This window comes from Lytechinus variegatus, chromosome 3 (genome assembly GCF_018143015.1).
Source record: "Lytechinus variegatus isolate NC3 chromosome 3, Lvar_3.0, whole genome shotgun sequence".
Classification (NCBI taxonomy): domain Eukaryota; kingdom Metazoa; phylum Echinodermata; class Echinoidea; order Temnopleuroida; family Toxopneustidae; genus Lytechinus; species Lytechinus variegatus.
Genome location: NC_054742.1, coordinates 54,332,220 through 54,346,989, shown reverse-complemented (window position 1 = coordinate 54,346,989; position 14,770 = coordinate 54,332,220). Strand labels below are relative to the sequence as shown.

At 36.5% G+C, this 14,770-nt stretch overlaps 1 pseudogene; it reads left to right on the top strand.

The window, feature by feature from the left end:
• The window catches only part of LOC121412230, a 28,650-nt pseudogene that overhangs the window by 11,531 nt on the left and 2,349 nt on the right, over nucleotides 1–14,770 (top strand).

Below are 14,770 nucleotides of genomic sequence, written 5' to 3'. Positions count from 1 at the left end.
AAAAATCCAGGGGGCATACCATGGCGTATGTTAGACTATTTCTAAGAAGTCGCGAGCGAGTGAAAATATCTTTTATTAAATGAAAATGAAAAATGAAAATTTTTTTATAGATTTTGACATAATAATTTACATGTTCAACAAATAATACCAAACTTTCTCGGGGCAAGGGACGGAACCCCCCCCCCCCCATCCGCCAGTGCCCTATTACGTTCGGGTTTATCCCTTCTAGCCAGACCAATACAGGCCAGCTCACGAACCATCATCTCGTGCGCTCAAATTGAATGATCTTGAATCCACCTACAGTCGAAGATTTGGCCCTTCATTAAAAAATTGTTTAGATTCTAACCAGATTCCGCTCACAACCGAATTAAAATTGCGTTGAAAATAAATACATTCTAGTGCAAATGATAATACAAATGTGTATTTCTTTACCTATTTCCATTATAGGGTGCAGGATTACGCCCAAATGTTATGCTTGAGTTTTATTTGAGAAGCAAACTTGAATCTTTATTTTTAGTGTGATATCCTGTCTGATGCTATTTTACTTCCTAAGTTCCTATTCAACAAAGTTGAGTCAGTTTGATTTGATTTATAATGTTTCGTGAAAGATGGAGTGCCTTGTTCAAAATTTTATGTATGGAGGCACTCACAAATCCGACCTTGCCCCTAACTAGGAAAGAAGAAAGGACTGGATTGTGGCTCCATCTCGGAATTCTAAAATGAAATCATGGAATATTAGAAATATGATCGCTGCTTAGCCGTAGGTCACAGTTGAAATGTTTATGGGATTACACTGCCACAACTTAAAGCAATAGCGAGAAGTTTAAAATTGAGAATTGCAGTTTCCGATGCTCTTTTCTAAGTGCATTATTCAATTCTACTGTAATTCTGACCATGTATGGTGATTAACAGAGGGTGTTTAAACATTCAATAGAGAAATTACTCTTAAATGATTGTGATATTCCACTTAAAATAATGAATTTGTTCTCCAATGAAATTATGTTAATAACTTGAAATGTCGACGGTGATTATCGTCCAGATGACAGTTTGCCTCATCCATTGAAATTAAAAAGGTGATTATTTGCTTTATATTTGAAATTGGAAACGGTCTAATTTAAGAAAGACCTCTTTAAGACCCGTAAACTGAAATAGGTCTGTATGACCAACTTTAGTCAAAGCTAAGAAATCATAATGTAATGTCCCCGAACTTCTGTCTTAAGTAATACACAATCCAACGCATTCCCATTTTAAAAAAATCACACTGAAATACAATTTCATTTTAGGTAGAACATCATTATGTTTGACGGCTTAACTTACAGATTATCACGTGATGCATTTTTTTCACAATCGGACAACAAAAAAAAAGTATTGTGGAATATATATACTCGTGAATATATGGGAGTATATTCTCAAATAGGCCTCTACGGATGTCACTTCATGGCCAGTCAATGGTTAAGGGGATGGGGAAAGGATTCAGAAGAAGAAACGTTTATGCGATTACAGGATTTGCTCAGTTATCCGCTCGAGATGTTTAGTGATATTAATCTTCCGGCGCCCTTCTTATCCAAGGGAATTGCTATGACAGAGTAATAAGGTCTGTCCAGTGTAATGGGTGCATGGATTGGCACATCAAGAGCATAAAAAAGGGAGAGATGTCGATAGAAATATTAGTTTATTTGAAATAATTATGTTTTCAAGTTCTTTTGCCTCAGACACAATTTAACAGTCGAGTTCATAGGGCGGGGTGTTATTACTGTGTATTGCCTATTTGGGTTGGGACAGTGGGGGTGGGGCTTGCAGTTGGATTTTTAATAAGAATTATACATCAATATGAGACAATATACATGTACAACAGCTTTTGGCAACTCTTTGTATTTAAATATGTTGTGAAAGAAATGAATGAAGAGAACAATAGTAGGCGAAGCTTCAAATCAAGGTTCCCCAGAGCTATCTGCCATTTTGGAAAAATTGGTGATGCCGAAAAAAATGTTTCTGCCGGGAATCGAACCCGGGCCCCCAGCTTTGAACGCCTGTGCCTTAACCACTAGACCACAGAGACGGGTTAGTGGCTCGGGCGACCCCAATCCGATTGACCGTCAAATAAACAGATTTTTCGACACCACCAATTAACTTTCCTTTGTCGGATGTAGATGAGTATTGAACAATGACAATGACAAGATAGGCCTATATGATTGCTTAGACATAGTGATTATTCTCAATCGCATGAATAAGCAAAACTGCTATACGACACCAATGTATCGTGATGGTGATGATGTCATTTTTTAACCCCTTCCCCGCCCCTTTCTCCACCCTTTTTTGTTCGTCCTCCATCTCTCCATGATCACAGTTTCGCGGTTGGACGCGATGTTTCAGATTATGTCTCATCGCAATCGTCTTCCTCCTGTGGTTAACCCTTCGACCACATCAGACGAGATCATACAAGGGACTTGATGTCTGGCTCGACCAACAACAAGCCAAGAAAACTTTAGGTAAGGATCTGTTTTTAAAGGGGAAATGGAAAACACTGTGATTACTGCATGATTGTCAATAGGCAATTAACAATCTAAAAATGGTTACATGGTGCTGTGCAGAAGAAGAATAGAGTAAAGGAGGAAAACATCGAAAATATGGAAAATATCGTATATTTGAGTGTTTTTGCGCCCCCCCCCCCAAAAAAAAAAAAAAAAATAAAAAGGAAGGTGAATGCATTAAACAAAATAGTCTTTGACGGCTTTCAAGGGCAAGCCAAAAACTCATAATTAGATTTACATCGTTGAAATTATACAGGATTTGATCATAATTATCATACATTTATCTCTAAAATCAAGAAAACGGGGACTGTTGTTTAATGCCATTTTTATCCTCTTTATAATTCATTTTCCCTATGTATCATTTGAAAATATGCGCAAGAAATTTTCGAATACAAATGTTAATTGAATGTCTACGGTCACTTCATCCCTTTAATTGCAGGTGCGCAACTTGAGTATTTGCCCCATTCGCCATATATCGATCTAGATACGGCACTGACTAAATCGCATGTTTTTTTTTCCAATAATTTATTTTTTACTACAGTGCGAGTCTAAACAAAAAAAAACCCGAAATACTTGTACATAATACACAGCATAGATTATTACCAAATGCTAAATTATTTTCTTTGAAGTCGTATACTTTCTTAGTATAGGAACTTTCATATATTTTGAGCGTCATTTAAGCAGCTAAAACTCATGTCCGATTTGAAGACAACATATTAAAGTCGGAGACAGGAAGAATGTCATGCCCATTCGTGTCATGTGCAAGGACTAGTAACTCAGTCGAATGGTCTGTCTCCTAGCCAACCAAATAAACAAAGACAAGGAAACACAAATCAAATCAATGATGCGTCTTTTTTTCATTTTTGCTTTAAGACAGTACCCATGTCGATGTATAAACAAAGTGATAGATCATTGAGATGCTGCACAAATTCAACAATAAACAAAGCATAGTGGTAGACAGTTTATGATTCATTATATACTTTGCAATGAGAAGTAGGCATAAGTTCTTGTGAATCGATTATTAGCTGAAGTCTGATGTAAAATATAATGAAGGGAAAAGGGGTATTATTGTTTGAAACATCAAGTTATCTACGTTATTTTTTTCAAATGAATATTGTACTTTGTTTCATAAATAATAGGTTTATGAAAACAGAAATACTCAACAAAACATAGGTTGTTAAAATGTTGATTTCATCTGAAATTTTAAAGCAAACGTAAGTACGATGACTCTAATTAAAGATAGCTATTTGTTTTTTTTTTTTTGTTATCCTTTCAAGGTGTGAATATTCCTTACTATTTCATACAAAATGACAACCCTTCGGCACCTTCAGCGAACGCACAACTGAGGCACCTTTCTACGAGATCACGGCTGCAGTTATCTCGCACATCACGATATTTAAACATCTCATTTTCAGCTCCCGCAGGTGTAAGTCAATTTCATTTAATTTTGAAGACATAGATAATGATATTGATACATAAACTAAATGGTGCTGGCCATTTAACACTACACATTATAGGCATGTGTCAACCATATTGGTTATGCTCCATGATTATAAAGGGTAAACCCTTTCCATCATTATGCTTTGCCATGTTTGCCTTCGTAGAGCTCATATTTTTGGATGAAATTAATGTCCAGGTTTCATTGTCGACTTTAGCCCAATGACTCGTCAGGCAAATTGTTACTAGAGGTGCTTCACCCAACTAACTACTGAATTAATCCCAATAGACCTTGTACAGGGACAATACAACACTAGAAGGCAATTTGTAACTTAATCGTTCTCTTCATTTGGACGTACTTGACCATGGTCTCGGTCTGAGGTCTGAGTCGTCTTCACATAGATTATATGACTTTTTTATGATCCCGTTGTCTTATGACCCAATTTACCATTCCACTCTAAATCTCTAATGCATACTCAATGGGATGAAATTGCTTAAACTGAAGAGTTGTTGCTGCTAATGCATGCAATCCAGACCCCTACTTGGAACTGATTCAGATGGGCCGATCGACAACGGTTTGAACTGATGTGCGACCACTGTCGTACCTAAGTCTGCCCCTGCCCCCCCCCCCCCCTGACGAGTCAAAACTCATGCTGGGGACTTACCCCTGCCCCCCTGACGAGTCCGTCTGATCCAGGGGACGTGCCCCCCCCCTTCAGAAGCAAATGGATAATTTGTAAAAATGCAATGAAAACAGAGGTTTGCCCCCTCTTTTTAACTTAATTTTAAAATCAGACGGCACTACCCATTATTTGCGACTATAAGGTAGGCATAAATTATATCTCAGATTTGTGTTTATATCCTCATCATAAAAATGAAATCATGAAATTAATAATCAAATATGACACCACAACTGTCATTTGGCATATAGAGGTCTTAAAGGATAGTTCAAAGTAGAGCTTCTTTCTTCAAAGACAATCTTCAGTGTCAACTTGAACCCCCGACCTGGTTTCTAAGCCACTGAACAAGCAACCTGCAACCATTTGATTACCCCGAGCTGCTCTTCTTGACTTCCACTCTTTCTTATCATAACGGTGTCAAGACTTACATCCTGAATGCTCGGAGGCTTTACATTATCGTCTTGAAGTGGCATTTATTTGTGTCTGGAGGTGTTTGGTTTTTGCCTTGACATTCAACAGGTTCACAAGGTCAGAGGAAAAGAATCTGCAAGGAGAAAAGAAAATGTCTAGGAAGTAAATGAGAGGGTTTTGAAAGGAAAACATTGGATTGGTTGAAATTTCATCTCAGATTCGAAGCTTCATAAAATAACCCCAGGCTTTGGCATATCATAAGTTATATACCTCGGTGTACGGCATAAAAGCCGTCGATAAAGGAGTTCGTTTGCAATGGTGTGCATGGAGAATTTTTGAAATGTAGGACTATGGACCACAAAAGAGCATGGGCGAAGAGTGAAGAAGAAGTCCTGCCTCGTTTAGGGAGGGAGGGGGGGCAAGGCGACCTAATTTTCTCTCGGACGTATTTTTTTCTTCAAGTTTTGTATAATTTTTGTTACTTTTCTATCTTCCCTTTTCTTTTTATCTCTCTCTCTTCTTCTCCTTCATCGTTTTCCTAATTACCCAGTACAGTGAATACGTGATAAGGATAAGTCATAGAAAAGCAATTGCCCCTTGCCCTATATAGCGCTACCAACCCACTGCGTCCAATAACTTGAAGCAATCATAGTCAATCGATAACCAATACTAATCAATGATGCCATTGATGATTATTACAACGTTAAGAAATTCATCTCGTAAAAGTAGTCGCTCAAACAAAATAAGGGGCATAACTGGCATACAGTCAGAATGTGCTAACGTAGACTACACTAGACTTCTTGACGTGGAAGTGTGGTAGTTGGACAATTAAGTAGCTGTCATCAGAAAGACCTATCATCGCTCATCAAGTTCACATAGTCCTGTCTGATGATCGAAAAGTTCGCGTCAGCCTCCTTCCTCAATAACTGCTAGCACTTGAATCCACTTTTTTTTATATTTTTAATAATATGCCAACCTGTCCCAATCTTCTCTTGTATTCTTGGTGGTGATGATTGATTTACCTGATTACTAAGGAAGCATGAATGCTAATAAGCAAGCAACCAGAGGACCGAATGATTAAGGTCCTTTCGGAGGGACCTGGTAATGAGGATGCCTTATCAATAGTACATACAACGGGCACTGGCGCATTGAGTATCCCTAACAATCCTGCACTCCTTCAGTTAATCATTAATGCAAGATCAACCATATCCACTACCAAGGTATAAAGAAAGATCAGTTATTTTGTTTTTCTCATCACAGACTCAAAACGATCTGATCATTAGTATGGCCTCAATTAATGCAGAGTGAACAGAAAAAAAACTAAATCACACTTATTTTTGACAAATGCATGACCAGTCATAGCAGTAAGAATTGGCCACCTTAACTCAAGTGATATAACAGAAATCCCCATTGATTATCGTTACATTCTCACTTTATGGATGTAACAATTTAAGCATATTCTTTAATTTTCCCTTTAATCAATGAATTTCAAAATATTATCAAGAAAGTGTTCAATTTTAGACATACTAGCTTGAAGCTCCCGAAGGTGGTATGGCTCGTCGCTGCCTCATTATTGATGACTTTATCCAATTTCCCGTTGCACTTCTTTCCACGAAGATATCTCAGCGTCTACTCGGTCATGGCGATTTATCTTCTGCATTCAGGGGAAGGGTTTCTTGATTCAAACATCATTTTCTCACCTGATGAAAGACGGAAGCTCCTATCTATCACCACGTTCACGATGCAGCAAGTAGTGGGAGTCTATCCGCACACCAACCCCCTTCATTAGGAGTGCGAAACCCCCGTGACCTGACGCTTAAAACTCCGTCAAATCCAGTGTCAAGGTGAAATTTGAAGAAGACAGGTAAAGGTGTAGGTGAATGATGACAGCCGATATACCACCGAGTCAGACGAGTACGAAGCGATATTCTGCAAACCATGCTAGAATACACTCATTAATAAGTATTGTACAGTTTTCAAAAATGTAAAGGTTTAAAAACAAAGATAAATGAAGGAGGTATTCGAGTTGTCCTTATACCGGACGGGCCCTTTGTTCGGACAAGACGGAGATTTCAATTATTTTGCGAGTAATTTTAATTCATAAATTGTTCAAATTCAAAGTTAGACAATATTACAAAGCACAAACCTTCAAAGTTATTTTGTAGTATTTGATGATTATGTGCTTCGAAGACTGAGAGGATTATGATAGGGGTTTTTTTATATGCATTAGTGTCGGTCCGATATGACTGAATGTGTTAGGTGTCCTGACGTAAGATCACGTCAGTGTGACTAGTATTGCGTTGATTGCGTTTAACGCAACGCGTTTAGTGTATTGCCGATTGTTTCATATTGACCATTATGAATGACAAGTGTACCGATTTGGAAATATTAATAGTTGAAGGTTAATATCTATTTTAGGGTTTTAGTGATATAGACAGTGATTCTGTATACCCAATACAGAGTACCGAAATGACACTGTCTTTTTACAGCATAGCTGTGGTTCCAAAAAAGGAAACCTTGTGCAAAGTATCTGAGGATTAGTATTTAGCAACCATCGCAATCTGAGACTTATCTTACATGATATTGATGCCATTGGGATAAGTGACTGCGACGTCATGTGTACTCTTTAATGACTTTCACGACTCGGGGTTTCAAACTCCATTTTGAGCCTAACGAGAAACATGCATCAAAAGACCATCGATATGTGCCGCGTTATTGATTCGGGTTTATAAGAATCACATATGAGAAACATTATTAACCTACCATTAATATGGCTGGCACATGACGTTTGTAACGTTCCTGCACGTAATTAATAGGGTAACATCAATTACTAACAGCATGAACCTATCATGCTAACAATGATTCATAAAGTGAAATTCGCGTTAGCGTGCTCTTTTTTAAAAGATTAGCGAATAAAAAAATGAGGTGATAATGACATCACTATGTTATTCTTCTACATCCAGCTCACGAAGTTCATGAAAGTTCATGAAAACTGCATGTACAAATCTTAGAAAATAAATCATTGCCTATCCATTTTTTTAGTGGTTTGTGAATGTAGCGGCGTGAAGACAAAGCAGAAATCATATTTTCTGATAACAAGGCATTCATGATTATTTTATGATGACTCCACGGGGAGTCCCGTATAATTGGAAATCATTCTTGAACAAGGGTCGGAGAAGAGGTTAAATACATTGCTGATCGAGACCATTGTCTATATATTCACGGCATTTGTCTGAATAAAACAGACCATCTTGATTATGATACCCAGACAGTTTGAGACAGAATGGCAATGGAGGGGAGGGTGAGGAGGGGGGGGGGGCACTCTAAAAATTGAATGTTAAATAAACATTTGAAAGGTTGGAGGAGTGACAACATTTTCTAAATGTTGCATTTACCACTTTAAATAGTTCTACCCAACACTTTAAATGTTGGATTTAGCTTTATACAAGGTTGGATGTAACATTTGGAAAAGGTTGTCACTCCTCCAACCTTTCAAATGTTGATTTAACATTCCATTTTTTAGAGTGGGGATCTTTTTTATAACGACATACAGTATTCCTCTTTTATGCTCTGTTTCTGTGGTTATTAATTCTCAAATCAATTTTATAAAGTATACAACATTGCAATTTTAGACCTTTAACAAAATATGTTGCTTAATTGTTGTCCCTTTTTATCACCCCCTCCTCTTCTCCCCTCTCCCCCCCCCCCCCACTTCCCCTCTCTCCCCCTCCCCCACCCCCTCTCCCTCTCTCCCTCCCTCCCTCCCGCTGTATTCTCTCCTGTTTGTCTCTCCACTACTCTCTCCCAATTAACGATCACATACCTTTCAATACCATTTTATATCGCCGACAATAAATCTAATTTCTTTAGGATAATTTTACCCGCGTTAACACGGTAAATCAATTTGCACGAACATTTCACACACACATTCAATTTCCTTTGGAAGCAATGTTTTGAAAATGATCCTACAATGATATGGGTTAAAGCAAGAGCAGAACAGCATCCTGAATACGAATCAAAACGGTCCAGCTAATTTCTTTTATGAGGCTTTCGGATTGACTTATTACTTTTACTTATGAACCATTCATTTATACCCTGGAAGAATTCAATTTATATTTCATCAAACTAATATAGGCCTACACCTGATAATGTTCCTCATGTGTTCAACTAAAATCTATATTACAGAGGCCGCGGATATGAGGGGGTCTTTCAGTCGTAGAGTGGTCAGAGTGAGAAAATAATGTAGTAATATGGCACGAGAGGTGGAGGAGGTTGATCTCCATCCTTTATACTCCACTTACCATGCTTACTGTTAACAGTGTTCATCTCTACTTACAATTCAACCAACGTCTTCCATACATTTCCTGTTCGATATTCTTTTTTTCTTTAAATTCTATAGAATGGATTGATCTACGAATAACACAAAATAAAGTAAGTTCCCCTTAAATCACATTGACGCAACTTTGTGTAAGCTGTAAGAAGTGTTGCATGGGACATCCAGCAGAAACGAATTGACTTCTGATTGACTCTTGTGGCTTTTGACAAAAATTTGATCATGCATGATCAAAATAATCAATTTCATTTTAGCGAAAGATTAGTCAATAAGGATATGAAAACTCTGGGGAAAATATGAAGGGGTTATCCGTTATTTGGTATCTCATGACGATCCAAAACATTAAGAAGCCAGACTCTGAACGCAGTCCCACCCTGACTCGATCAGGCGTTGATAGGGTGGTTTATTTATTTGATTTTAGTTGATTTTAGTTGATTTATTTTGACGATTGCTGCACCCCCCCCCCCCCCCCCCCCTCTCCTCAAGTACATAGGCCTATAATACTTAAACAACAACTTGTTCGGTATAACGGAACAGTACCAATGGGGTATTTCGGTCATTAATAATAACATATTATTTGTATTCATAACAGAATTATATGATTGACAATATCCACATACCCCTTCATATTCACAGCCTGGGTTCAAGCAACATGGCTTATTTACCTGCCAATTTTCTCCGACAAATACACCCACAAACTTGACAATCAAATCTGTTCTTGTTAAGTAGAGAAACGTTAAGGTATGCTAACGATTCTGACAGCTAGAGCTTGTCGTGCTAACACGGTCGGTCACGCAATAACTTGATGTGATTGATTAGTGGTGAGAAGAAGTGACACAATAATGTTCATGAATAAATAACGTTTATTTCTTAAGCCCACTCTCGGTCAGGGGTGAAAAATATAAATGTGAACCTTCATTGGCGCCTCCACGATGCCTCCCGGTACAAATTATATGAAAATATCATATATTGTAGGGTTCATCATAGTTCACATACAACTATCTTTGAGTTTGGTTGAAATGTGTTTATCTATTCGTTCATGTTGGCTGACAAAACAAACATTTACGATATAAAGAGTGTATTATATACGCCTAAAACAATATTTTAAACCAATCAACGTTTGTGACATTTTGCACAATAAGATTAAGTTTCACCTTTAAAAATCCATGTGAAAATGGGAGTCTTGAAAATATGGGCTGTATTTATAAATGGTTAAACAACCCTTCTGAGCCTACTGTTGGTATATAAATAAAGTATTTCTAAAATTTTGTCGAATCATATTAATGCATTTTAATTTCTCGAGATGCAATGCAATAATTATAAATGCTCCTGCCTTGCCCCACCCCCTTCATGTCATTGGAGCTCTTGGTGGACTCAAGGCGTTTCCATTGCTTAAATCTGTGCAACTCATTTGAAAAGAAACATTCTTAGTCAGACAAAAAAATGAAAGTCCAGATTAGATAAGTATGTTAATATTTTGTCAAGTAAGTAGAACGCCTGATAACGCAGACGGTCACAGCTTTCTTGTGAACTTGACGCATGGAAGCGTCTCATTTCCCGCGCAAACTGTCGTCTGCTAGCTGTTTCCTCTGCTACGTATCGAATATATCGTCTGCTTCAGGAGGGTGTTAAGGTCATGGCATTCCAGTCAGAAGCACTTTGAGAATTAAAAAGATAGAACGAAGGAAGGGGGAAATTCGTTCAGGCTTACGTTATATTGTCATCAAAACGAGGTTTTAATTGGTTTGGTTGACTGATGAATTTCCTTTGGGGGTAGATTTCAGATTTATAATCGTCTTCGTAATTTCCGAGCTATTCATGTATATCATGTATATGGAAATACTTATCACAAGTTGTCTTCCCATACCAATCATGCACTGTCCCCTCCCTCTTTTCATATTAAGATATTTATCTGTTGTTGGAGCTTGGTTGTCTCTGTTTGCTTTATAATTGGCCTGTCCATTTTCACAGATTATGAATAACAATGTTACATTACCTGTATAGTGTAATATTTATGTCAAGTGTAACGACGACACAGTCTTATTGATCATAATTTATTGACTTAATTTACTTGACGAGACTGTTTATTTCTTTATTTTGTAGGATTTTTCTTAATAAATGAGCTATAATAATTTTATGAAGAAGGGAATAATTATATTTAGCACCTTCAGAACAGCACTGCAGAGTGAACCTGCCCACTTTATCAGTTGCGTTATTTTTTTAATGTTATTTGGTAACAAAATCATTTATTCGCAGTTAAAAATGACAACTTTCCATATCATGCAATTTGTTGAAAAACAAATCAATATAATCAACAAGATATAGAGTCACTTAAAGTATGAAAAATTCTATAGAGCATCTTTTAATATCGCCTTTTGGCAAATTATGGATTTTTTAAACTCATCTCATGGAATAGTAAATCTCCAATGACGACTTTAAGTCAACCGTAGTAATATATATTTGTTTTAGTCATTATCATTCGTAATTATTCAATGCTATTCGCGTCACCATTATCATTATTTTGTTTCTTTAATGTTCATTTACAGTATCATTATTCGATTGAGGATGTTACGACGAGTAACCCAAACCTTGTAGGGTATCCTATCTTCGGTATACCAACCAAAGGAAAAGTGCCATCAAGAAAGACAGGTATAAACCATTCATCATCAGATCATATAGTGTTTTTTTCAATTGTTGCTAATTTTATGTAATTTTTAACAATTTATCTCAAGTGATTCAAACTGAAGTGCAAAATCATGGAACATTTTTGGGGATTTGATAAAATGTATGATATGATTTATTTTCTTCTCGTTCTGTAAATAACAATAAAATGGAGTGTTGATGCGGTGGAATTGTTATAACTATTGACAACGTTCAACTTCATTATTAATATTCCGTAATGGAAAAAAATCATCTCCAAATTATGACAGTACTGCATTTTCACTTAAAGATAAAAAGGCTTGTTTTTATAATTAGTAGTTCAAATTCGTATTGGTGTGTTTGAATTAATTAATGTTGTATGACAAAAGATATTTTACTTTATGATTTACGGTTGTGTACTATATTCATTTAGACTTCTGGAATAAAGCTAGATTGAAATTTGGCTAATATTATTTCTGTACAACCCATTTTCAGCATTTAGTGTTGAGTTCCGATGCACTGGGAAGGAAGCAGGTACAGCCCTTGTCAGCTTTCGTCTTCGATTTCAGACTGAAAACTACGATGGTCAAGATATCAAAGCATCACCTCTTAACTTTCAGATAGAGAAAGAATGTGAAAAATGTAAGTTGAAGATTATCTCTAAATTTATATTCAAGTCTACTCTCAGGTCTAAAGAATGTACTCCGAATTATCATGATTATTTATAGATCAATTTACAATAATGATAAAAACATATTTAATCGAATATCTACTCAAAACTTTAGTTGCCAGATCTACGTGTACTCGGAATTAAAGTAGAATCCATTCAAATTATGAGTTCACTCGAATAGTGTTTAATCCATTCTTATTACATTTCACTCGATTACAAAATGAATCTGTTCCAAATTATAGCTGAATCCTCTGTGATTAATTGTCTACAAGATGATTTTAAGTATATAATTTATACCATGGTAAAAATTTCTTTTCACCACCGAAGGCGGGGGTAGGGGTCAAATTGGAAGGGAAGTTTTAAATCCGAATTTGCATATATTTCGCCACTCCCCAACCGCATTACTCAAACACATTGACGGCTTGAATATATCGGATCCTTACATCATATACTATAATTTATATCAATTCTTTATACATATTTTGTTTTAGTTTTCAAATTTACCTGTTAAAAAAAGACGCGGGCGGGGGGGGGGGCGTACAGATCCATCATATCAATTGAAGCTCAACGTACATCTGTCATGGTCTGCTTGATTACATGTAACAACATCAAGCTTCTAATAGATTGAATTTCCTTCCAGGGACGGAATTATTGGGATCACGTGACTCAAAGTTGTCATTATCAATTATAATCTTCAAGCGCAGGGCCTCGTATAGAGCTAAACAGTGCATTTGATGAATAAAGAATCCTTTGATAAATTGGTATTTCAATAATTTCCTTTCCTTTTCAAAGACGAGAGCGTGTCGAGATCAACGATTGAGGTCTGTCAGCCACCATGTTCAGACGGGGGTGTGTGCAGTTCAGACGGCAGATGCGATTGTAAGGAGGGCTATTACGGTCTACGATGTTCACAACGTATGTATCTTCCACTGAAACTCATTGAATTTTTTCTTGTTTTCAATTCAATTCAATTTGCATCTATTTCATTCTTGATTTTTTAATGTAATCCTTCATAATACAAAATATTAAAAATTATCTAAAGTAAAAATGAAAGTGACATTGTGAAATGCATAGATATAGCCAAGAGGCAGTTCCCACAAAATTTTAATCTATGTATTTCTATTTTTGCTGAATTTCGTTATTCAGGGACCACGGAGCGGTTTTGAAAGTTGGGGAGGGGGACTGATCATGAAAAAATATATAAAAACATGAAGATGCTAACTTTTACGTTTTGTACACGTTTACTACAAATAAGTGAGGGCTTATCCCCCTCGATCACTCCCCCACCTCACCCATCCCAGTTTCGTGGCCCTTGGAAACTACGTGTATGTTTCTCTCCTGATCGATTGAATATTACTAAATTACGTTGTACTGTATTTGAAAGTTATGAACGCGTAATAGAATCATAATGAATGTTTGTTTAGTGATTAAAAAGGGGGAAATTTCATCCAGAATCATGCACGAAAATGTTGAAAAATTGATTTCAGAATGGCTTTAATATGGAAGTTGTACTTCCAGTCAGTTGGATATAATATCGTGAAAAGAGAAAATATCAAAATGAATCATGTAGACCATCGATCTACCATGTGTCATCTCTGTAGAGAATATGTCTAAAATTACCACAATTACTGTTGAAAGTATACATATTAAACAGATTTAGGAGTCATCATCGCTTTCTCAAATTCGATTTCCTGCTTCCCACAGCTCTTTGTATTCCGCATTGCTATAACGGTGGCACTTGCATCAAGCCAGGAGTCTGCGCATGCCCAGAAGGATTCAGCGGGAAAATCTGTCATTTAGGTAACATACCAATTCAATTTGTCAAAAAACATTGCCCTTTTCCGGTAGATTAAAATTATCATAAGTATTATATTATCTAGTTGGATTCAAGAAAGATAAATCAATCAATGAACAATATAATTATACCTAATCAAGAAACTGTATTATCTACTTTAGTCCATTTACTCTTTGAAAGGTAATTAAAAATTATTTGTCAATTTAAAAATAAAAATCACATTAAAAGATCTAAGAAGACCTAAATGTGAGTTGATTAATTCATTATGACAAT